The following is a 26,726-nucleotide window of genomic DNA, read 5'->3' as shown; positions in this document are numbered from 1 at the left end:
GAGCACAACTGGTCAAGAAACAGAAAAACTGGCAGTGGGGTGCCCATCCTCTAGCTGATATATCTACAAAACAACTCTTTTGGTAGAAGTCTCATGGAACATCATAGAAGAATGGACCAGAAAGTTTGCAAGAGCCAGAGGACCAGGACCACTGCTGAGAGATAGTGTTATATATATGACAGGGAAGCAGAACTCATGAAATGTAAAAAATATGATGACCTAAACAAAACCTGCATAATCACAGCATCAGTTGACATGACAGCATTAGATGACCCCTTCCTAGATGAAGAGCTATAGGCAATTTACGGCTGCTGAGAGAGGGACAATCAGTCTTCTCTAGGGACCAGTTCCCTACAGTGATCCAATCCCAAGTTATCAGCCCTAAACACATACACACAAAACAACACTAGACAAACTCAGTAGATTGTATTAATAATCTTATATATATATATATGATGATGAATTTATTATGTATACATATATACATAAAATAAAAGGCCATGAATTTGAAAATTAATTGGGAAATACTGAAGGAGTTGGAGGGGAGAGAAGGTGGAAGAAGGTTATGTAAATACAATATTCATGAAATTCTCAAAAACTAAATATTTTTTAAAAGGAAAAAAAGAAACCAATAACAGCTTAACTTGTGTTACTTTTCTAATTTCCTCACTAGCTGGACCTCTAGGTGACAGTGGCTACCTCCTTGGAGCACTTAACATCCAAACTAACAGAACCATTGTAGTCCTCAGTGATGATGGAATCCTTCAACTGGGTCCGCTGGTCAGCTCAGGTATGCTTCGGCACCAGTATGATCCTTAAAACCTTATCCTAAATGGATGTTCATAAGAAAAAGTCAGTAATATCAGATCCCTTGATAGGCAGGGAGAACATGTAGATCTCCAGGACCCTGATCTTTATGTTCTTGGTCAGGGGACCCACCGTGGTGACAAGGATCTAATTCTTATCTAGGGCTTTGCCTCCATAAGTTTCAGCCTCAGCCATGTCTGGACCATGATCGCATGGCCTGAGAGGCTGCTGCCAGAGACTATGTGAAGCTGCCACGGTTTCCCAACCCTGAGCCCCTGGGTCCTCCCAGCCCTCTGGGTTAGCAGCCCTCCTGCTGCACTGATGTCATCTGACATTTCCTGAGGAAGTCACATTAGTTGACAATCTCATGGTGCAATGATATGTTGTTTTTTAAAGCATTTATGGCTCCAAGTTTGTTATCTCTAGAGAATTAGTAAAATGACTCAACCGTCTACACAGATGCAAACTTCAGACTAATGGGCATATAATCACTCTGGATTTAATGAGCATAGTTTGCCAGTTATTGCCCACAGCCAAGAGGTCCAAGCCAACTTGTCTTGTCCAACTTGACAGGTTTTGTCCTCTTTCTGAAAAACTGCAGCTGGCAACACAAATAAAATAGGCACATGACATTCAAAGGTGTGATAATCAGAGTTATAACATGCCAGATAATGATGTCTCACAGGGAAAAAAAAAACCTTCTGTGTGGAGTATTGCCTCATTTCCAGCACGGCTGATTTGAAACAGGGGTAATCTTTCTGTTAATCTTGATCCCGGAAAACAAACATGACAACATTTATCTGGCCTCAGATAGACCTCAAATATTATAGACAAATATCCTTTTATTTTGCTACACTTGAATGCCTTGAGGTAAATGTGGTTAAAGGAAGGAATGGGCTACCCAAGGTCAAGTGTCTTTCTGGGTAAAATGAAGCCCAAGGTAAATGTGTTCTCGTCATAGAAGAGACCTGGTTGTAACATGAATTGCTAGACAGTCTTATTAATAAAAAAAACAAACCCTGAAGCCAGATATTTGGGTGAAAACTGAAAGATCAGAGAAACAGAACAAGCCACAGCCAACCTCACCAGCTCCTCAGCCCATCCTGTTTCCTCAGACTGGAAGCCTCTGAGTCCTCACCCAAAAGTGCCTCTGCTGAACTGCTGCTAAAGAGTTTCTAGTTCCTGGTCTTCACACCTTATATACCTTTCTGCTTCCTGCCATCACTTGCTGGGATTAAAGGCATGTGTGCCACCACCATCTGGTCTCTATGTCTAGTCTAGTGGCTGTTCTGTTCTCTGATCTGCAGGATCAGATATATTAGAGTGCATTATCTATCAACCACACCTGATATCTTCTTGTATCTTAGAAAAGCAACCAGGCAGGCTGCTCCAGAGCAGAGATCTATCTGAAATCAACACTACCTTTGGGAAGAGGAGATACAGGAGTGGACCACCACAACTAACAGTGCAATGCTTCTTCAATCATCTTTTAGTCTATTACATTCCAGAAAGCATCTTTACGTTCTTTAATATTATGATTCTATGTGAAAACTTAGTGTCATCTGGGCCAGGGATGATGCCAAGGACCATGTCTGGGTCTGTGGCCCTACCACAGACAGGGTCTGTGTTGATGTCCATGGCCCATGATACCAACAAAGGCCACACAGATACTTGGGATCTGGGTTACAGCCTGTGGCTGTGGTGTCTGAGGGCCATGCTGCCAGTGGAATTATGCCAATCTTGGTGGCCTGCACTGCCACACAGGGCCCTGGTGTCATCTGGACCTGGGCTGATGCCATGGACCATATCTGGGTCCATGGCCCAGTAGCAGTCAGGGGCTGGGTTGATCTCTATGACCCCTATTGCCACCAGAGGTTGTGTGGATGCCCAGGGTCTAGACAGACACCTGAGACCATGTTGGTGTCAAAAGGCCTTGCTGCTTCCAGGGCCATACTGATCTGTGTGAGCCATGCTGTTACTGGGGCCATGGTGATGTCTGGGCCCTAACTGCTGCCAAGGGCCAGGTCTGGGTCTATGTTCCTGCTGCAGCTAGAGTCTGTGATGATGTCCATGGCCCAGGTTACCACAGAGGGTCATAGGAATCATGTCTGTTGAAATCCAAAGGCCATGCTGAGCAGGTCCTGCCCCTCACTGGACACTGCAGCAGATGACCTGGCTCCACCCTCCATGGGAGAGCTGGCACCCACACTCAGGGGAGCTGTCCTGATCCCTCACCACTGGCATGGGAGAGCTGGCCCCAGTGGCATGGGCCTAGGAGAGCTGGGTCTGCCCCTCACTTGAGGAGGATGGTCCCATCAGCCCAGACCAACCAGCTCACTTCCCACTTAGATCCCTATCTGGAGGCAGAAATTTCTCCAGTCCTGCCTTGCCCAGCAGTCCAAACAAATCTCTCCTACTCTCAGTCCCACAGCTGCTTATAAATAGTCGCTCAGAGGCTTATATTAATTAAAAACTGTATGGCCTATGGCTTCAGCTTCTTGCTAGTTAGCTCTTTCATTTTAAATTAACTCATTCCTATTAATCAATATGTTGTCATATGGCCATGGAATTACCGGTCTGCTGGCATCTTGTTGCTTCTTTGGTGGTGGGCTGGTGTCTCTCCTGACTCTGCCCTTCTTCTCTCTGATTCTCTGCTTGGATTTCCCGCCTGGTTGTAAGCTTTCTTGCCTTAGGCCAAAACAGCTTTATTTATTACCCAATAGGAGCCACATATGTTCACAGCATACAGAAAGATATCCAACAGCACATATCCTGAGCCTTGGGGTGGCCCACTCTAACATCTACTCCATCTGTGATCCGCTGGAGTAGGTGAAGAGACTGGTCCTCCAGAACAATAACCACAAGATCTTGGTACAACAACAGGGTACCAGAGAGGAGTTTTAATGAGGGTCCAATGATGATGGTGTGCCAGAGGCCTTGAACAAGACCAATGACTCATTGCAATGAACATTTTAGGTGTGGGGATGATTGGAAAAAAGGGTGTACTGTGTGGCACATGGCAGCTCCCAATGCCTCTAGCATGAATAAAGAGGTGTTGGAAAGACAGAAAAACAAGGTGGGATTTTTGTTTGTTTTGCTTTGTTCTTTATTAATTTTGGGGGGTCCTCAAAGGAAGAATGCTGCAGGGGTGAGGGGCAGATATGGAACGACTGAAAGGTGAGCAGGATTGGGGTGTGAAATTCCCAAAGAATCAATAAAGACTTATGTTTTAAAAAATGAAGATGGCAATAATTGAACAATTGTATTATAATACCATCACCGTTATTCTGTCATGCTCTCAGGATAACTAGTGGAATTAGAAGAAGGTTATATAACATAGAAAGATGATTAACTATTAATTGATCTTCCATGTACCTGACTAAATTCTTCCTCTCTGTGGTAGTTAGGTTCTGTTTTAGGTTGCCTGTTGTTAACAAACCTCCAATTCTGGGGCAAAGCTTTCAACACTCTACCAGAGACCAACAGAGACTCCAGAGGTCATCTGGGACATGGGTAGAGACCAGCTGAGACCCCTGAGGTCATCTGGGACATGAGTAGAGACTTGCTGAGATCCTTGAGGTCATCTGGGACATAGGTAGAGACCAGCTGAGATCCATGGAGTCATCTGAAACATGGGTAGAGACCTGCTGGAATCCCTGAGGTCATCTGGGACATGGGTAGAGACCTGCTGAGATTCATGAGTTTGTCTGGGACATGAGTAGAGACATGTTGAGATCCCAAAGGTCATCTGAGACATGGGTAGAGACCTGCTGAGATCTACAAGGTCATCTGAAACATGGGTAGAGACCAGCTGAGATCCCTGATGTCATCTAGGACATGGGTAGAGACCTGCTGAGATCCAAAAGGAGGTCCAGTGCACAGCATCAGCTTTTTTCTCTGTTCCACAGAATATTTAGCCTGCACCCTTGACTGTGTATACCAAAGAATGTAAGCTGTGGATTGTGTTGCTTGTTTGATGCTAAAGTATTAAAATCAAGATATCAGATATGCTTGTACATAATCTGCCTGAGGCTTTGAGTGATGTTTTGAAACATATTAGAAGCTGAATATTTTCACAGAAATTGGCATCTAGATGAGTTTCAAAATTTTTTGTGTCCTGGTCAAATATATTTGCAGTGAACACTTAGAGACAGGCATTTTTTTTAAATGAAGAATAAAGCATGGCTTTTAGGTAAGGGCAAAAGCAGGTAACTAAAGAATGGGGTGACTGTCTATGGCTTCACTAGAAAAGTTTTCCCACATGGCAGCAGTTTATGGGTTCTTTTTCTTGGAACTCAGCAAATCAGACTATTGGCATATTTTTGTTAAATCTACCTCTGCTTTCCAGAGAGAAAGCCATTAGGAAAAACCATTTCACCCTCTTGTTAGTTTGATTCATGTTCAAGGGTCCTTTCAACTGTTAGGAGATGAAAAGGTTCATTAACATTGTTTTCTCTTTGCAGATCTCCTTCTACGGGGTTAGAAACAGTCTGTTCTTTCCTCTGCTTCAAGAAGAGTGTGGGAGATTGAAGCTGAGTAGGACTGTTTAATTGCTTCCCTCCCTTGGTAGCTTGCATAATATTTTCTGGAATCATGGAAGTTAGACCTCAGGAAAGAGGCTTCCAGGTCAGATCCAGCTTGAATCATCTGAGTCCTGTGTTCAGCAATAGGGATCCACCCTCAACCCCTGAGAGGCAACCAAGGGCTATATCAATAATCTATGTTGTTTTGGGAGTCACCTGGACTACCCTAACCAACCTTGCAAAGGGAGGTTTCTTCTGCTTTGTACTGTGAATTCCATCTGTCTGTAGTTCTTGTGCAGAGAATTATCAGCCCAGGTGACTTAAATGCCTCTGATGTAGAACCACCATAATTACCAACATGGCAAGATAGGCATGAAGGCAAAATAGGTCTCACTCACATGTTAGTGGTAGCCAAAAGCTGTCTAATTGGACTTAATGCCCACTCAACAAGAGAGAAATCATGCCTGGTACTAGAAACTTATATCCACAGGTAAGTGTAGCTATCACCCCCATCAAGGAAGTCTCTCTTTACAACAAATGGAGACCATTACAGAAAACCACAATTGGACACAATGCAGAAATCACCAATAGATGTGGGAAGCCCAGCCTCAAGGGATACATCTACATTACAGCTCCTTCATCTATGGCTCAGGAACTATCGTATAAGAGGGGGCGGAAAGATTGCAAGAGCCAGAATACCAGGAAATCTGCTGTGAGACAGTCTTTTCCAGAAATGGCATAAACAAGACCAGAAAATGGCAATATCAATGGAAACGATAACATGGAAGGGAGAATATTTCTTGGGGTCCCCACCTAGACCAAGAACCACAGGCAACTAATGACTGCTGGGAGAAGGAGAATTCCCTTTTCCCAGGAATGATTATCCTTTATTGATTGTCTAATGCAGAGTGGTCATCCTTGAAATCTTATACCACCACCAAGGATGAATTCAACAGGCTGTATTTATACATAAGTGCATACAGACAGATATGTATACATATAGGTATATAACAATAATAACCAAAGAAAAAGAGTCTGTCAACTTGAAAGGTGAGGGGGAGACATGGGAGAGGTTTAAGGGAGGGTAGCTGAGAGAGGATGGGTGGAGGAAAAGGAGGGGGAGAGTGATGTAATTCTATTTCAATTAAAAACATATTTTAAGAAGAAAAAAAACTTCAGGGGAAAAGACAAAACAAAGAGAAAGGGGGGGACATGTGGAGACAAGTCAGATGATTAGACACAGGTCTTGTGACCTAATCACTCTTGATTCATTTTTCAGTAACATGCCTGGTTTTCCCTTACAGAGAAGAGGACAAAGGTGATGTAAAATAGTCAGCTGGGCACGCAAAGCAGTTTCAAAGCCCTTGTCATCTCCGGGATCTCCACAACTGTATTTAATAGGAAAGAAGTTCTGTACTGAACAGCATGAACAATTGTTCTAGTTTCGTTTCTGTGATAAAATACTGTGGCAAAAGAAACTTTGGAGAGAAAGGGCTTTATTTCAGCTTACAATTCTAAGTTACTGTCCATCACTGTTGAGAAGTCAAGGCAAGAACTTCAGACAATTAGTCACATCATATCCAGTCAAGATCAGAGAAAAATGAATGCGTGCATGCTTGCTTGCTTGGACTCAGCTCTATTTCTTCTCCCTGAGGTCAGAGCTCCCTGCCTAGGGACTGTGCCTGTGTGCCTACAGTGGCCTGGGTCTTCTCACATTAAATAATTGAATGAATACATTTCCCCGACTACAGACAGTCCAACCCACATTTTAAAAAGAAGCCCATGAGACTCTTTCCCAGATGATTTTAGGAATGTCAAGTTGGCAAAGCTAACCATCACACTAAAATATTAACGTTCACGATTTTTAAATATCTGTACTAATGCACACACATATACATACATTTTTCTATGAGTATAATATGTCTCTAGAAATGCCAATAAAACTACTACCATAATTATAATTACCTTTGTTAAAAATGGGTGGAGTAAAGATAAAGAAATACCTCTTTGTATTTTTTAATTTGATAGACCATTCATATGTATTACCTGGTTAAAAAAATCATTTTATGATAACATAAATATAAAGTAAATGTGAAATGAAATTAATGTATTGTAATCTGTGTCTCATCTGGCATTTGTTGAAAGGGAAGATATACCAATATTAGATAGGTTTTAAAGACAGGGACTGAACAGGGACTTTCTCCTTTATGTATTTGGACATTTCAAAGAAGAAAGTGAACATTTCTAACAATTTCTCCCTATAATTCAATGACTTTTTTGCCACATTCATCCTCTCAATCAAATTGTGACCCTCAGGAAACTCCTGTCTTGTAGAAAAGGTACTCAACCTGGAGTCATGGTTTCTAGTCTTGGCAGTTCAACATTTTCTGAATCTGTTTAATTCTCACTTGAACATCTCTAAAGAATAGGGTAAGGTTGGTGCACACCTTTAGTCCTTTTACTCAGGAGGCAGAGGCAGGCTGATCTCGGTGAGTTTTGGATAAGCTTGGTCTACAGAGCAAGTTCTAGGCCAGCCAGAGCTAAATAGTGAAACCCTGTCTCAAAAAAAAAAAAAAAAAGAAATGAAAACAAACAAAGAAAGAAAGAGTATGGAGCAAGTGAAGAAATATGTACAGCAATCATTTTTGGAGGGGAAGAAGATATCTCAGAGCTTCCAATAGTGGTTGTACCGTCCTACAAAGACAGAAGTCAACAAACTTTTCCTAATACCTCTATACCACCTCTCTATACCTCCCTTATTATTTATGCAATATTTGTTACCAATTATATTTTTGAAACTTTGAATTCAGAACATTTACTTTAGACTGAATGGCTCTGAATCCCCCATGGCAAAATTGATAAATGCTGGCAATAGATGAATATAGTCAAGTTGCAAGTAACTATGCTCAAGTGGGCTGTTCTCTCAAAGTATGTAGTATTTTATGTCTTTTTCCAAAGAGTATGTAAGCATGGATCTATTGCTATGAAAATGCTTTAAGCATTACTTACGGAAACATGCAATATACTCTCAGTATTCAAATGGATGCGCATGTGATGTCCTCCACAATTTTTCATCCCAGTGCATAAAGTTTATCAGAGAAATAATTAGTGAGTATTTCAATAGGTTCCTTAGATTTTATTATTTCCTTTTAAAATTAAATCTTCATTAGATTGCACTTTTGCTTAACTTCTCAATAAATTTAGTACCCAGCCAAATTTCAATGTGCTATTAGATGGGACCTCAAAGAGAAATTTTTTTATTCATTTTACATACCAACCACAGATCCCCCTCTCATCCCTCCTCCCACTCCTCCCCCTTCTTCTCCCTCCAGCCACACACCCCTCATCCCCTCCTCCAAAAGGGTAAGTTCTCTCATGGAGGGACAGCTAATGAGAAATATTCTTGACCAATGAAGTAAAAATCCTTAATTTATGAAACACTTTCTCAGGCACATGCTGTTCACATTATATGGAATAACTTATGTGCTTGTTAGTTTATTGTCAATTTTACACAAGCTAGAGTTATCTTGAAAGTGAGAATATCAGTTGAGTAGATGCCCCCATCAGATTGCCGTGTAGGACAGCCCATGGGACATTTTCTTGATTAACAATTGATATGGGAGATCCCAGCCCACTATGGGTAGTATTACCTCTGGGCAGGTGGTATAAGGAAACAGACTGAACAGACCATGGGGAGCAAGACAGAAAGAAGTATGACTCCATGGCTTCTGTTTCATATCCTGTCTCCAATTTCTTGCCTTGAGTTACTGTCCTGACTTCCCTCAGTGACAGACTGTGATGGAGACATTGTAAGCCAAATAAAGCCTTTCTTCCCCAAGTTGCTTTCGGTCATGGTGTTTACCACGTCAATAGAAAGAAAGCCAAAGCAACTTTCAAGGTGCTTTTTTCCCAAGTAAGAAATGGAAGGAATCGGTGGTAGCAGCACAAGAAGGGCTTTGTCTGGAAAGAAAGCCAATGGGTAAAAATGGAAAGGCTTTAAATAAAGAGCATGTGTGGTTCTTGACAGCCCAGACATATTGGCCCGAATTATGAAGCCAAGCAAAACAGAGAAAACTTCAGGTCTGAAGCTACAGTCCTCTTTCTATGGTGCTTCTGGGAAAATGCACATTATCCTGAAGGCTGCAGTCTCTACTTTGATTCAGAACCACATCATCCACTCTCTCACCCCAGCCCTTCTCTCCTCTGAATGGTTCCAACGAAGACAACCGCCTCATTCCCATGGTATTTCTGTTATGTCTGAGGATTTAAAATTCACTGAGAACTGGTGAGCAAGGTAGTCTGGAGGGAGATGGTTACTTCCAGTGCAGGCTGTCTTCAATCTGTCAGGGAACATCAGGAAAATGATATTCTAGTGTGGTTGGTGAGAAAGTACTTTCCATTGTATGCAGGTGTGAAAAAAAAGTTGCAGTTGTATTGTCAAGAATGTTCCCTTAAACAGGAAGTTAAACTGGGCCCAAATATTGCTAACTATTTTAAAATATAAGAATCAAGACTCAGCAACAATCTGCATACATCCCTCAGCACAGCAGACTCAATATCACTCTTTAATTGCAAAAGTCCATTTCTCTAGACTGCTTAGTACATCTAAGGAAATGCCAGTGAAAAGCCAGCCGAAAAGCCAAAATATTTAGTCAAATAACTCTGAGTGTGCTGTAGTGAAAACCAAGTAGGACTGAAATAGTTTCACCATCACCATCCCCAGTGAATTGTTGGATAGTAGGCAAACAACTTCTCACTGCGTTTTGTGATTATCTTTGCCACTAGATTATTCTATCACATTGAAATCCTCATTCTCCATATAAAGAAAACATCTTGAAGGATAAGACCATGAGTTAGTCTCCTTTGTGATTCTCTGTGTGCCACATGATGCTGGACAGGTCATAGGAATTTGAAAGACTTCTCTAGAGCTCACAAGAACTGAACTGAATTTACTCTTGACAACAGGTAAACACAGACTGACAGTGATTATACATACATACATATATACATGGAGATATATATATATATCCAAAGACTCCTTCTAGAAAAAGAATGCCTCCTTTGTGAGATGGTATAACAGGAAATCAAAGTGAAGTATGTTTCATGGGACAACTTGCGAATTCAAAGTTGATGAGACACTGAGATCTGAGGACTCACCCAGTAAGAAATAAGCCATTAAGAAAAGGGAGTCATCACCCTTGGACCCCATCTCATTACACAAATGCCCTCACCTGACTCTTGGGTTTTCTCTGCAAGTATGGCAAATTTGCAAGAGACAAGCAATGTGGTCTGCTCCTGCCACTGATGGGCCTGGACTTGCAGAGCTTTGCCTCGTTTTGATATGTGATGTAGGAGCTTGCTCGATGAACTCACACACAAGTGAACTGAGAAGAGCAGTTATGTCTGCAAAATACTTTGCCCTCCTTAGAAGACAGACACTCCTTTTGGAGGACTGGAGTTTTAGAAGTCTGTTTTTATGTAATTTGGTAGAATTCAGTGATGTTCCAGACGGGAGGATGTTTATCCAATCTCGTAGTCTGTCTTTTTTAACATAAATGTACTATTTGCCATTTATGACAACACTTCTAAAACTCAAGAAATGAACAGATTCTCTGTAATGAAAAAGCACATTTCCCTCGGGAGCCCTGGCATTAATGTTATTTTAATGGCATTCAAACCTGTACAACCCTAACTTATAGTTATAAAAACCCTTATGTATCTAGCTCTCCAACAACTAAAAAGTTCTAAATTAAATACAAACAAAACTCCAAGCCAATAAGTTTTTAATTAGCAATCTTAATCCGATGTGATGGATGGAGGTGCGTTGCTGGGAAGCACACTAATCGCTGCTTGCAATGTGCGTTCTGCATCCATGACCGTAATGGGTCCTTTCCTTCTGCAGGCTTAAAAGTGTAGACATCATCTGAAGACTCACTTCTCTCTGTGGAATTAGCAAGAAACCTTCCTTCATAAAATGTGCATCATTTACATATTAAATCTGCCTCTATTATTTTCTTATTATCTTGAGATAATTAAAGTTGTACCACTTGGCAAGAAAGACACTGGCAGTATTTGTACAAACACAGGCACTAAATTCATCCTAATGATCTAGGTACCTTTCAGGATTCCTTTTAGCTGCAAATAAAGGAAAACCTAACTTCAGCTGGGTTATAAGTTAAAGAAACCCTGCCTGTCACCCTGCAGGGGCCCTGGATAGGTTACAGGCTCCTCTCTTAGGCCAGTGTAAACATCATTGGAGGTGCCACCCAGAGCCATGGCTGGAGGCCATCCCACACAGGCTTTGTGCTTGCACAGGGAGAAAGGCGGCTTCCGAAGGAACTTGCGGTGCTGTTATGAAGAAAAATCAGATAAAAACATACCGGATAGTGAACAATAAATAGCTACTACACATTTACAGTTTCAGATTATAGTTAAAATACAAACACAAAGTCTGAAAAACTATTGTGGAGAATTCAGATGCTGGGGTGGGGGTGGGCGGAATGGTCATTAGATAGCCCAGAATTTGTCAGATCCCAGTTTGAGAAGTATTTATTTAGGGGGCCATATCCTAATTTCTTTTTTTCCTTTCTTTTCTTTTTTTTTTTTTTTGTTTGTTTGTTTTTCGAGATAGGGTTTCTCTGTAGCTTTGGAGCCTGTCCTGGAACTCACTTTGTAGACCAGGCTGGCCTCAAACTCACAGAGATTCGCCTGCCTCTGCCTCCCAAGTGCTGGAATTAAAGGCGTGTGCCACCACCGCCCAGCTTCATATCCTAATTTCAAAACCTACTTTAGGATTTCAAAAAAGTGAGTCCAGATAAGTAGATAGAATCTGATCAACAAAATAGATAAATTCATCCAGAGTCTACAGAAGCAAGCCATTGTCATTATTTAGATATGATAGTTTTATGATTTATATAAATAAAATCAGACCCCCAGCAACACACATGTGCTGTGGGATGGTCTGTATGTCAAATGTGTTGTTGATTGGTCAATGAATAAATCACTGATTGGCAGTGGCCAGGCAGGAAGTATAGGCGGGAGTAACAGAGAGGAGAATTGAGAGAACAGGAAGCTGGGTGGGGGAGACACTGCCAGCCACCATCAGGATAAGGAAGATGTAAAGTGCCAGTAAGCCACAAGCCACATGGCAAGGTATAGATTAATAGAAATGGATTAATTTAAGCTGTAAGAACAGTTAGCAAGAAGCCTGCCATGGCCATACAGTTTGTAACCAATATAAGTCTCTGTGTTTATTTGATCGGGTTTAAGTGGCTTGGGACTGGCGGGTGAGAGAGATTTGTCCTGACTGTGGGCCAGGCAGGAAAACTCTAGCAACAAATGGCGCCCAACGTGGGGCAAGAGTTTCCACCTAAAAACTGAGAAAAGATTCTAAAACGGAGCTAAAAACAGTTCCTAATTGTCTCTCTCAAATGAGCGGCAGCTGCCAGTTTGAGCTACTGGTGGGTTCCTAGTGTGCGCGCTCGACCTGCGGTATGGTGGGAATGAGGCCTCTGCAAGTGGCACATTAAGCTGCTTGGTGGATTTAGCCTTTGCTAGTACAAAACAAAAAAAAGAGGCTTCTGGGCTACATGCTGCTTGGATAAAAGCATAGACCCATGATGGCTCCCAGAGCTGGCGGTAAGCATACCGCCGCCATGTTGGGAAGCTGAGGTGGGCGGAGCCAGCAGCCACAGCTGCTGCAGTTTAAGGCAATAGATTCACAATAAGACAGATTCAGATGTAATAGTTTAAAATGTGTGTAAAATATACGTAGGCTTGAAAGAGATTAAAAAGGTGATATATACAGTTACAGAAACAAACACATAGTTTTAAAAAATAAAGTCTTTAAAGAGACAGTAAAATTAATATAAAAAATAAGCCCTGTAAAGATGGATATCACACAGAGAATCTGGATTGTGTTGTCTTTGAGATTCTTAACTACAGAGAGATATTTGATTGTAAAGGAAGCTGAGTTAAACCAATATGCATATTTTAAAGGTACCTTGACTTCAAAATTTGGATATAAGGATATGTTACTTTGGAAAGGAGACTCTGCTTTTGTTTCCACAGAAAGCCAGAGGCTATGGATTTGTTCCAGATTAAGACACATCAGGTTTGACCAGCCAAGACCACCTGAAAGGTCTCCGATGACACCATGGCCCAGATGATCCAACATCCAGAACCGTTTCAAGGCAACTGGCTCAGATGATACAGCTTCACGGACTACTCCATGATCCTAAAATTTTCTTTGTTTCCCCAGAAGATACAGCGCCCCCCTCCAGCAGGAAGTAGTAAGAGAAGCTACGCCCAAATTCCCAAATATACCAAGCTGACTTTGGAGATGTATAAAGGTTAAAACCTTCCTTTTTAAGAAAAGAAAAGGGGACGTGCTGTGGGATGGTCTGTATGTCAAATGTGTTGCTGATTGGTCAATGAATAAATCACTGATTGGCAGTGGCCAGGCAGGAAGTATAGGCGGGACTAACAGAGAGGAGAATGGAGAGAACAGGAAGCTGGGTGGGGGAGACACTGCCAGCCACCATCAGGATAAGGAAGATGTAAAGTGCCAGTAAGCCACAAGCCACATGGCAAGGTATAGATTAATAGAAATGGATTAATTTAAGCTGTAAGAACAGTTAGCAAGAAGCCTGCCATGGCCATACAGTTTGTAACCAATATAAGTCTCTGTGTTTATTTGATCGGGTTTAAGTGGCTTGGGACTGGCGGGTGAGAGAGATTTGTCCTGACTGTGGGCCAGGCAGGAAAACTCTAGCAACACACATGCACACACCTCACATCAAGTGGATTTTCACTCAATTTGGAGTTCACATTTAAGCAACCACTTGAACTGAGGCTGTATAAATTGATGAAATCTACATGGGGAGCTTCTAAGAGGCATATTAAAAAGTCAATAGTCTATCTGGGGAACCAGGGGATTAAGGACACTTAACTACCAATAAGAAGAGAGATGCCATGTATCAAGATAAACAACTGCAGTTTACAATGTGATATTTACATCAAATGTTCAATGAGTAGATACCCTGTGTAACAGGAAGCAGCTTACCTCTGTAAAGAAGCGTCTTCTCTGGTAACACAACAAAGCTATGGAGACAATACTGGCTTATTGGTTCAAGTGGTCAACAATTCTTATGAACAATATGTGGGAAGTCATCTGGATGATTACACAAAATAATGGGGCCTCAGTGAGAGCACTCATGGTTGTTCCTACATAGGTGATTTGACCTAGACAAGTGGTAAGGGAGAAGTTTGGATTTCTTTCATCTTTACACCCTTTGGGCTAACACCCAGTCTTCTGAAGATTGACTTCATGAGGTACCCACCGTTAGCCACATTTATCAGTATGTTGACACTGTCATCACCACATGAAGCAACACAGGGCATTGACACTTGTATGGGGGGAGCGGGACATGCTTCCTTCCTCTAGTGGTCAGAAAACACGTCTGGAGGCTGCTGCTGCTGGAATCTGGTATTCAAAGGAACAATTTCTCTACACTTGAAACTTTTAACTTCCAACCCAGTTGTGCATCTGAATGGCAACCATGCCCTCCTGATTATGCCAGTAACTACATGGAGGACTCAGGACAAGTCACTTAACGTTTTTATTGTTTAATTCCTCTATATATGAAGAAGACACTGACTTTAACTCAACCCCATACATGAGATCTGTGAAAGAATAAATAAAGGGGATCTCAGATAAGAAAATGTTGTAAAACCTGAGTAACAATGAGACAAAGCCTGATTCAATTATACAAGTATGTCTTGGCTTTCGATTCTTTCCTTCGACTGTTGTTGATACCCTAGTGTTGCAATAGGTCAAAGAACATATAAATTCAAGTTCATAAGATTATTCCCCAAAGTGGCCCAAACCAGAGCTTTGTGGTGATCTACAGATGTTGATTGCGTTTCCCATAAGCAGTCACACAGAAGCGCATTTGTGTCTACAGAGAACCGGAGAAGAATGCAGCTCAGCCTCTGCCCTTACGTCTTATTACTCTGCTTTAGCCAAATTCTTCTTCCTGGTGCTTAAAACCATGAAAATCCAGACAGACTGGAAACAGAAAATCATTAAGTCCCCATTCTTTTACTCACAGGATTCTGTTTTAGGACACAAAGAGGACAATATTATGTTGTAATTACTACTCTTAATAGCAGTGAGTAATACCAACCCATCACCCAAGCAGCAGAAATAGATGATATTTTTGTGCCCTGTGGCTGAAGGCTACTCCCCACACCACCACCCAAGACTGAGAAATCCAATAACATTTTTCATCATGGGCATGATGTGACTTGAGAACTATCTGCTTATGATTCACACTAAAGAGCAAGAACCGTCTGCTACACACCAGTAAACTGCTTCTCCTCCGAGGAAAACACATTCTGTGTTGTGTTAACTCAGTTCTGAAGCAGGATAGCATACTCACATCATCCAATTAGAGACTGGGTAGACAATGCTTTCATCTACTGGTCTGATATCCTTTCCACACCAGGGACATCAAAGGGAGCTTGCAAAAGGTTGCGTACTGGTATCGTCCTGCCTATCCTACAGTAAGGCAGCTGACACAGAGCAACGACAGTTAACCTCTATCTTGCTTAGAGATTTGCATCATTCATGACAAAGAATATATTCTGATTCTAAAAAATTCAAATCTATAAACTTAAATAGCCAACAAAAATATTAGCTATAGTGTTAGGTTTTGGTCTGTTTCTTCCTCCCTTTCTCTGAGTTTAAGTTTGCCTCCAAGTCAAGTCTAAACTCTAAGAACATGATGAAGTGAACCATTTTTATGTGTAGAATCTTCAATTCCCACTTTCTCCTACTCTGGAGGTTGTTTTTTCCAGTTGCCCACCAAGGATCACATCCCCTTGTAGAATTGCTGCAGGTTAGCTGCCCCAGACAGAGAGCAGTCTGACAAATGTACAAACCACTCACCCATTGGTTCTTTCATAAGTGCATGCATTGAGCTATGTTGTAAGTACTGTGCTAAAATCTCTGCATTCAAAGACTGGTAAGGCAATAGCATTCAGAATATAATGTAGTATTTAATAGGCTACGACTTGGTAGGAAAGGGGATTAGATTTAAAATATGGATGAATGATATATTATGTGGGAATAGAACTAGAACACTTAAGATGCTGCTAAGGAATGATCATGGAAAACTCTGTCAAGATTCTTCATCCTTGTTCACTGTCTCTATAATTTGCTAAAGTATGAAATCAACTCTAAGTACTTAAGAGCTTTCCAGATAGTTTTCCTGTATCCATATCCCTCTTTAACCAGTTCAGCACTGTTTGATATCTCCCGGAACCAGGAACTGTGCTCTGTGAATGTCATTATCCTTGAGTAGACACTGTATATCAGGTGAGCTGATGACCTAGCACACAATCAGTACAGCATGAGTGAAGTGGAAACAGTATTGGGAGGTTGTACAGCACGCTAAGAGTATGAAACAGTCTAATTTTGTCATGGTAATTAAGAAATGTTTTCCAGAACAGGCAAGATTCAAACAAAAACTCAAAGCCTAAGTGTAAGGCATACAACATCAATGGGTAAAGAGTATGGTACACAGGGCCTAGGCACTACCCTATGAAAGGCAGAAGACTTGGCCAATCTAAGCCCAAATGCTTATGTATTACTATGACTGCCAGAATTGAATGATATGTCACTTTGTATGGCCCACTTGGCCTACTTAATTTACTTACCTGCTTAATGCTATAAGCAGTTGAGTTTCAGATTCCTGGTGTGTTGATTATAGCCTGAGTTCATATGACCACAAAATAGTCAATGGATTTACTCAGCTATATGTAATTATCACTTTATTTTGTTATTTTTAATTAGATTATTTATTGGTATTTTATAACAAATTTTAACACTTAAACATCTATTTTAACTATCTATAGCCATGATCCAAAATGAAGAATAAATGTTGATGACCAAAGCAATAATTAATTAGTCTGTAAATTTTAGACAAAGTTGTTTATGTTCAAGATGATATAGCAATAAACTGTTAGGCAGATTTTAGAGCAAATAGTCTTACAGATAGCCTTGTGTTGGTTAGTTCTGTGTCAGCTTGATACTAGCTAGAGTCATTTGAGAAGAGGGACTCAAATGAAAAAATACCTCCATGAGATTGGCCTATACACATTTATCTGCATTTTCTTCATTAACGATAGATGTGGGAGGGCCAAGCCCGCGCTGGGTAATGCCAACCCTGGACACATGGTCCTGAATTGTCTAAGAAAACAGGCTGAGCAAGTCTTGGGGAACAAGCCAGTAAGCAGCACCTTGCCTTGGCTCCTGTTTCAGTTCCTGCTTTTGGCTCCTGCCTTGAGTGCCTACAGCAATTTCCCTTAGTGATGGACAGTGACCTGGGAGTTTGAAGATGAAATGAACCATTTCCTTCTCAGGTTGTTCTTGGTTACAGTGTCTTATCACAGCAATAGAAACCATAACTGAGGCAGCTCCAAAGTTAACATGGCCCACCTATTCTTGTCCATTCAAATACCACCTTCAGCCACGGCAGTTGATACTTTGAATGGATGCCTTTACATGGGTGGTACTGGGTCAACTAGACCACACAGATCTTCCCTTTTCTCACGTGGTACAGTCTGCAGTGCTGCACTGGCAGTGACAATGCCCAGATCACATCCCACAGTCCATGTTGAAACATCAGGAGTCTACCAGCCATGACTCCAGGTATATATCACAACGATCCCATAAGCCCACAGCTGACTAACCAGATTGCAATGCAAAGAGAGTCCCAGTTTGACCTCCTTGCCTAAAGTTAGGTACATCTGAAAACATCTGAGTAGCTATCTACGGGAAAAAGTACATGCTATACACATATGTGATACATAACTCAGAATGCATGTTCTTACCTTTTAGAAAAAAAATCAGATGTCTGTGTTGAAAACAGCCCCCGACAAAAAATATTCTATACCTTCTACAAAGTTATAATATCTAAAGAAGACATCAGAATGTAGCTGCTTGCTAAGTTTGGTTTTGTGAGGCTCAGTTTCCTGATTAGATCTGACTACACAAACAGCCTGAATGGCATGGTTGACTTCAATGTATCCACAGAGTTGAATAACATGCATTAAATCTACTATCATACTTTCATTCCAAAGTCAACGCTTTGAGCCTCCTCACTTCTCATTGCTTTATTTACTTCATTCAAAACCACTTCTCTCATGCAAGATGAAACTGGATGGTGGTTTAGGTTGTTTTCTTTATACAAGAAGATGGAGAACAAAGTGAAAACAGCAGTAGATTTGAAAGCGAGTAGAATGTAAGGAGTAGATGAGAACACAGAGTCAGTGTGTGTGTGTGTGTGTGTGTGTGTGTGTGTGTGTGTGTGTGTGTGTGTGTGTGTGTACACAATAGCCTTAATAAAAGCCTTGTAAAAATATGAACAAAAACTGAATTAATACTCTAGAAGACTAATCATAAACAGTGGGTTTCTTCAGGAAAATGTTTTAAATTGGTGGTAGGTGGGAGCATGTCTGAAAATTCAGATTCCAGCCATTCTTCCTGATTCATTTTGCCCAGAGTGTAGTTATTCACTGTAATATTAGTCTCAACTATGTGGTCAGAGCTGCCAATATGAATGCTTTCTATAGAGCCTCCAACTCCATATGGCTGCCAAGTTCAACTAGAAACCAAAGTTGTGTCTACACGACCAGGTAGAACAAGAAAAAACAAAACTCACTGGTGCATTTCCCAAAAGCTGACTCTACTAAGACCTTAAAAGGGGTGCCCTTTGTGGGAGACATCTTAACAAACCAGGGAACTAAATCAGCTCAATAGCCATCACCTTAAGGCAGACAAAGAGAAAAGTTGACTCACATCAATTCTAAACAGGATAAAATGCCCTTTCCTGAAATACAATACAACCATTTGTAATAAAATTTAGCAACAGTTGAGCATAAAATTTTGATCTATTCTGATATATCACTACTGATAAAACTTTTAAAGCTGTTTAAAAATCTCGGTTGAGGCATTCATATAATTTTTCCTTTCTTATAAGAATGAAAATGCATACATATGAAAATGCATATGTTTAATCAGAACAGTCTTGTGCTTTGCCTTTTGGCATGGTTTATTGTATTTATTTTAATGTTACTTATCTTCATAATACTTGGTACTAAACACTAGAAAGAATTGTTTCCAAGAGGCCAACCAACAGACCCAAGTATTTGCTCCACTGTCTTTGAACTTAAGAATCAAAATATATGCTTAGGGCTTTGTTGAAAAGCCATCAGTCTCTTCTCATTCATTAATCTAATGTTCATCTTACACATAAGGCCTTAGGTGTATCTGAAAAATCACTGTGTGTCATAAATTGTCATCTACTAGGAATCAGAGAGGACTACATGGAAGAAAGAGTGTAGCAGAATTTGTAGACCACAGCATCTGGCAACAGTGTGGATGGACCCTTCCTGCCTCTCTCCTTTGGATTTTCTTTCTAAATATACCATTGCTTCTTTTACTAAGCTTTCAGCTTTGGCCTTTCCAAAATACCTGTTATATTTTTCTCATATGGAACCCCAACCATTACCCTCCTAAAGCTCAAACCTCAAGAAGAGTGCTAAGGAAATGGAGGATTGGCAGTGTAAACTGATTGTTCTAATAAACATTGAATTTCTACATTTTGGAAGGAAGGCATCCCAGCTTACTAAGAAAAATAAAAGCTCTAAAGTGGGAAAGATGAGGAGTTAAGACTGATGTTGGCTGTTGGTTCTCTTTTCTATGAAATTGGAATGCCTGTCTGAAGGAGTTTACATGGGATGTGGAAGATATGTACCTGTTGGACAGCTCCAAAGGCTTGAGTAGGAGTATCACACAGACTGAGAGGACAGAGCCTCCTCTGGAAGTGTGGGTTCAGATAACAATGGAGGATCTCAGCATGCTCTAGTTAGCTAGTAGCTTCCACAGCAACACTCCTGGAAATCAGAGTAGAGGCATGGGGGACAACAAGATACCAGTGCCTAGAACAGGGTTCTCAACCTTCCTAATGCTGCCACTCTTTAATAAAATAGAATTATTTTGTTGCTACTTCATAAGTGTAATTTGGGTTGTGTGTCTGATATATGATCTTCTGTGGAGGTCGCAACTCAAAGGTTGAGAAGCACTGGCCTACAGGACCTCATTGAGTCTGGTTCTGTCATAGTGCACCTGAGATCAGCACAATGGTTTCCTGTGCCTTCTAGGAATGCAGAGCTCCCTCCGAGAGCAAGGACTGTGTTCTCACCTTTTCCTTATTGAATGACAGCCACCTCTGTAGACTGAACAGTCTATGACCCTTGTTAAATGATTTCCCATTCCTGACAGGGAGGGGTGTTCCCACACGTTGCTGAGAGGTCACTCTGAGCAGCAGTTCTGATTGCCCAGCAACTGGAGTAGATGAGCACATTTCTACTTACCCTTTCTTCTGGGTCAGACATCGGTGGGGCCGATGGTATGCAAGGCAGAGTAGTCACCAGTGCTTGCTACCACAGAACAACCGGTGGAGGCTCCTGCCTATGAATGAGTAGCTGGGGGCGCGGCCCAGACAAGGAGACTATTTTCTGCAACAATAAAGATAAAACGAAAGCAAGGCCTAACGAAGAAGTGTTCTGAGAAGGTAAGAGTAACGAGGAAGCCAAGCCCATGGGTGCAAAGAACCAACAAATAAAATCATATCGAATACTACTAGCCTTGAAAACAGTGCTTTTCAAGAACAAAAGAGAACCAGAGTCCCTGCCTTTCAACATGTATAACCTCATGCAAAAAGCACCAAAATCATCTAAAACGAAGAAAGAATAGACGAATTATATCATAGGAGGAATGATACCCCGTACACGAATAGAGGGATGAATAAACATAGATTATCACATACAGATGACAGATCAGAGATGACAGATGAATGATAATTAGATGATAGACAGATAGGCAGATAGATGGCAGACAGATTGGTAGGTAGGTAGGTAGATAGATAGATGATAGATAGATAGATAGATAGATAGATAGATAGATAGATAGATGATTGATAGATATGAGATATTGTATGCCATGTGCTCTCATAAGGATATTACACATACATTTTATTTTAAACTCCATAATAATTCAATTATGTACTTACACTCATTTTACAGATTCAGGGAAGCAAACAGGCTCAGAGATGATTTGAACCCCTGATCAGGCGTACAGCACTAGGAAGTAGTTAGAGCTGGAATCTGAACCAGAAATCACTCCGTAGCTGCTGTTTCGGAGCTCTATGGTGTGTGGAGCCTACCTCTGAGCATAGTTGGTGTTGCCTGGGGAGATGCACTCCTTGACAGTTGACGGGTTTCTTCTTCACTCTGCTGACAGGTTGGCTCAGCACCAGGCTTTCAGCTCGACTTGTTCTTACAATTGGCATATTTCTGCTATCTGGTTCATTTTATTGCAGCTGTCTTTTTGACTGAGTCTCAGTAGCAATCGAAATCTGAAAGTGGAGCAAAATTTGTTGCCAAATATGTTGCTCACACACAAACATACAAAAAAAAAAAAAAAACTGACACAAAGTCACCAAAGGAGAGATGCTGTGATGCTTTTGATGTTCCTGCAGGGGACTCTGGCCACAGAGAGGTGGGACTCAGGTGGAACCACTGACTGACAGAAGCAGGAGCCTGTTGGAACCAACTTCCTCTATGTATAGGAAAGACAATGAAGGAGAGACAGGGAGAAATCCCAAACCAGGAAACTCTAACAGTTCAAGCCTGACGATAATTTGAACATATCTACAATGTCCACCCCCTCTTTGGGTAAAGAGCCTTGGGGATCAGCACCTCTGCTTGTTCAGTTCAAACAGACACAGCTGCCCCTTGGGGAGAGTTTGTCTTTTTTCCCATCCACAGCCTGCCTTCTAGGCAGAGCACTGGTCCTTGGCTAGAGTGGCAGGTAGCCTCACCCATCGCAGTAGGCTTCGGATGCACTGCTCTGAAGTCAGACGTACTTCAAGAGCCATTTCCCTTCCGTAAGCCGTTCTGAGGAAGCTCAGGTTTCATTTGAAACACAGTATCACCTTTCCTTGTCCTCTGTGCCCCCTTGAGAAGTTTGCAAAGCGAAGGGAAGGCAAATGGTACACTATCTGCAATCTCTTCCTCATCGCTTGCCAGCAGGACTCTGGGATCCTCAGGCGAAGGAGTTATCCCACGGCCCCAGAATTCCCAGAGAACATCACCAAGAGTCATAACCTTTAGGACAAAACCACTTGCTTAGCCTCCGGGGGAAATTTTCAGCTGTGACAAATGAAGGGCCTTCACAGTCGGACTGTGAAGTATGACTTTACTCACATGCCTCAAACTTGAACACTTACATCTTCAACCACCTGTCAGCATAAACCAACACCTTCTCAGAAAGGAATGCTTTTCCTCATCATTGCCATCACCAAGAAGCATTTATTAAATACTCTGTGTATATGGTGCTGGGTACAGTACAGCACCCGGATCTTTATATGCTTGGATTATAATTCTGTGACGTCCGCTCATTTACCTTTCTTAGCTTACCTTTGTGTAGTAAACAATGAAGCAACTTCTACCAACAGATCAGAACCCAAAAAGCCAGAGTTGCACAAAGAAACTTGATCAGCTGCCAGAAGAATGGACGTTTTTCTACCTGGACCCTATGACAGATACAGCACCTGAAGGTGTTTTACACCAACACTTTTAGAGGGATTGCTCTTAAAGACAGAACTGGATGCACAAGGCAGCAGAGAGAAGGATGTATCCTGACTTGGCTTCCTTTCTGCCACAGACTTAAAATTGATGTCATGTGTGACACATACTAAAGAATGCATACAGCAAGTGCGTGAATTATAAAACAATAGCAAAATAAACATTCTGGACCCACAAACAAACTTGCTTTCCTTTCAGTGCCGAATCTACCTGCAGGCTTGCTCCTCCTGTCCCCAAACATGCCCTCCTAGAAATGGATGTTGTGCTGCAGTCAGTAACCATCACTGATTTGCCTTACAAACAGGCAATATGTTATTTGCTCTGGTTTGCATTTGAATTTTATAGAAGAGCTCCTAATTTGCATTCTGCTGCTCACCAATAAAGTTGAACATCTTTTGAAGTGTGTGCTTGCTGTAATTTTTACCTCTTTAGCAAGAGGCCTTGTATTTCCTTAGTTAGGTGGCTCTAGCTCTTCCTTTTTTAAGCTGACTAGTAACTCTTTTGTTGACTTACAAGAATTTCTGTGGGACCAAGTGGTCAATTCTATTTGTTATTTGTTAGGCAAATTTTATGTCCTTGCACTTTATCTTAAAGAGTTCTCAATAACATTAGGCTAGTGCTTTCTGGATCTTATTAGAACATGTGTCACTACCCAAGGTTGCAAACCTCCCATGCATTTTAAGAAAAACTATGCCTTTCATACATATGCATTAATTTTACAATTATTTCTTTACAGTGACTGGAAAAAAATTTTATCTTTTTTCTACCTAAATTATTAATTCTAATCAACATATATACAACACTACCTCCTTTCCTAATTACTCACAGGGCCAGCATTGTCACGGAAAATTCCCCATATACATTCATTTGCAGAGAGTTTATTCTCTTTATTTAGTTGAATCTGTAATTTCCTGCAAAAAAAATATTTCTCAATTGACTGTAATCACATTATGCTTGGCTATCTGATAATGTCAATCATTCTAGTGTTTACTTGAGTCTGGTTTTGGCTATGTTTGAAGTAGCTTTAAGTATGAGAATTAGCTTGTCAAATTTCTCAAAATGTACAGTAGGAATTTTGACCAAAGCTGCTGAAAATCTGTTGTCCAAATCAGAGGGAAGTTATCAGTTTATAGTATCTAAGAGCTCTACATACAAAATGATACATTTCTGATTTTATTTACCTGTTAACAACTTTCAATAAAGTTTTATCGATGTGTAAACACTTTTCTCTGTACCAATCTTGGACATTGCTTGTTAAATATATCCTTAAACTTTATTTCTACTGATATTGTCTTATATTTTCTGTGTAACTGTCAAAGTCCAGCCCTCATCATTGAATCTATATTCATGTCTTTACTACAGAGGCAGTTTCTAGCCATGAATAGGAGTGAGGAACTGATGTCCTTGTCTTTTTCAGATTTTAATGTGAATGCTGGGGATTGGAGAGATGGCTAGGTGTGTAAAGAGCTCGATTTGCAAACACGAGGACTTGAGTTTGGATCCCCAGTACCCATGGAAAAGCCAAGCTTTTGGGAGCATAGCACAAAGGTCCTTGTGCACACAAATTTCCGGAGTAACCGGGAATGTTAAGCATGCAAGATTGTCTTTCCAATGGGAAAGATGGAAACCCTGTTCCTCCATGCAGGAAGCTGGGACTTGGAAGTGATTAATAGCCTGGTGATCTGTGTTATCTGTTGGGCCAGGCCATGTCAAACTTCCACAACCAAGACTAACAGCTTCAATAACCTCCATGCTATCTGTATGATGGAGACCAGGCCAGACCCCTCCTTAGTCCCTTAAGCTAGTACAGGCAGCCTATCTCTAGAATCCATCCTCTTGGAAGAAATGACATGTACCCTGAGTTGAATTTCGATGTAATTGCACTTCCTGGGCAATAAGGATTGTATTACACCTGGAAACTCTTTTTCCAATTATACTGTGTTTAAATTTGTTGGGAATAAACCACTCCCAGTCTTGATCCAGGCCGAGGAAGTCAATGTGAATCCAGTTTTCATTCTCACCTCTTCAAGGTTTGCTTCCTTGACTGCCATGACCACATGCAGGGTCCCCCCTCACCAGGCATGTCAGCATGAGCCTGTAACCCAGTGCTGTGGAAAGCAGGAGACTAGTGGATTCTAGGGGCTCAGTGACAAGCCAGTCTAAAAAAAAATGGCAAGCTCCAGGTTCAGCAAAAGAATCTCGTCTCAAAAACAGAGAAAGGGGGAAAAAAACATGAAGTTGGGTGGGTGGGTGTTGGGGAGGATCTGGGAGGAATTACAAAAAGGGAAAGAGTATGATGAAAGTATATTGCATTTGAAAAAATTAAAGATAGGGTAAGATCAAAAGAAGAAAATACCCAAAGTCAATCTCTGCCCTCTACATGTGCACACAAAGGCCATGACACCTGCACACATGGGCATATATGTGTACATCACACAGATACTCTGCCCACAAATGAATACCTTTCACAACTCACTGTTGAGATTTATGTGTGATGTCATATGTTAAACAGACACCATTTCAACACATTCCTAATTTACTCAGAATTTTTACCCATACACTCATCTAAAACTGTTACACTCTGTCTTTTACCTTGTTATTTTAGTAAAGTTATATTTATTAGATTTCTAACATTAATCCAGCTTTGTACTCCTAGGAGGAATGTCACCTTGTAAGGCTGCATTCATGTTTTCTGTACTATTTCCCCTTCGCTAATATTTTGCTTAATGTCTTTGTTAGATGAAACATACCTATCCTTTAATGTCTTTATGGGTTTTAAGATCGAATATGAATTGTATTGGTTCCCTGATTCCATTTAAAGTAGAATTCATATACTATTGAAATTAGTTATCTATGCCTTAATTGTTGTTTTGTTTTTGTTGTTAGAATAGGATGTTACTCTGTAGCCCAAACTGCCCTGAAACTCATTATGTTGTCTCCACTGGTCACAAACTGACAGTAATTCTCATGCCTCAGCCTCTTGAGTGCTGGGATTATAAGCATGAGCTACCACACTCATATAATTTATTCTTTCAGTTGCTAGAACTCACCTAAGATGTCACCTATAGCTAAGGGAAGATACCTAATCATTTTAGCTTTCTTTTCTCTTATAGCCAGATTTGTTATGTTTTTAAATAATTTTATATTTTTCCTCTGTTCAGGTAAACTGGCATAAGGTTTTCATAGAGATCCGTGATTAGTTTACTTATAACTATATCCTCTCCTTTCCTCAGCTTATGTTTTTTCTTATTCAGTCTGAAAATGAGTAGATACATGTTGACAATCTATTCAAATATACAATTTTCAAATTATTAATATTTCTGTCTATTGGTTAGTCTATACCCTTGAGTTATGAGTATTTCTTGTAAAGCACATTTAGCTGAATTTTATTCTTTCTATGATGTGATAACTTTATATAAACAATAAACAATATATTACAAGTCATATATTACATATGAATAGAGTTCTATTACCCATGGTATATTAATTAGAATTCTCTAGAGGAAAAAAAATGACACTTCAGAAAACATAACCTGGACAAACTGACACAAAAAATTAAACATTGTTTTAGTTTTTGCCCCTTTTCTGACTCTCTGCTTTTCTTTGGGGCTTTTTTTGGGGGGGGTCTTCTTTTGACTTTTTATTTAGACTGGTTGACTCTTGTATGTGACAAATGTCACA

At 40.8% G+C, this 26,726-nt stretch overlaps 1 long non-coding RNA gene across 1 annotated transcript; it reads right to left on the bottom strand.

Moving 5' to 3' along the window:
- Positions 1–11,112: 11,112 nt before the first annotated feature.
- LOC128125718 (uncharacterized) lies at positions 11,113–21,801 on the bottom strand. Its single transcript, XR_008223216.1, has 3 exons — positions 21,470–21,801; positions 20,772–20,915; positions 11,113–11,271 (listed from the first exon to the last, which is right to left on the bottom strand). It is a non-coding gene; the product is annotated as an uncharacterized LOC128125718 (long non-coding RNA).
- Between the last annotated feature and the right edge of the window lie 4,925 nt (positions 21,802–26,726).

The sequence above is a fragment of the Peromyscus californicus genome, unplaced genomic scaffold (assembly GCF_007827085.1).
Source record: "Peromyscus californicus insignis strain IS unplaced genomic scaffold, ASM782708v3 Scaffold_4__1_contigs__length_199733344, whole genome shotgun sequence".
Taxonomy (NCBI): Eukaryota; Metazoa; Chordata; class Mammalia; order Rodentia; family Cricetidae; genus Peromyscus; species Peromyscus californicus.
Note: the sequence above shows the minus strand (reverse complement) of the source record. Positions and strands in the feature narration are given on the sequence as shown.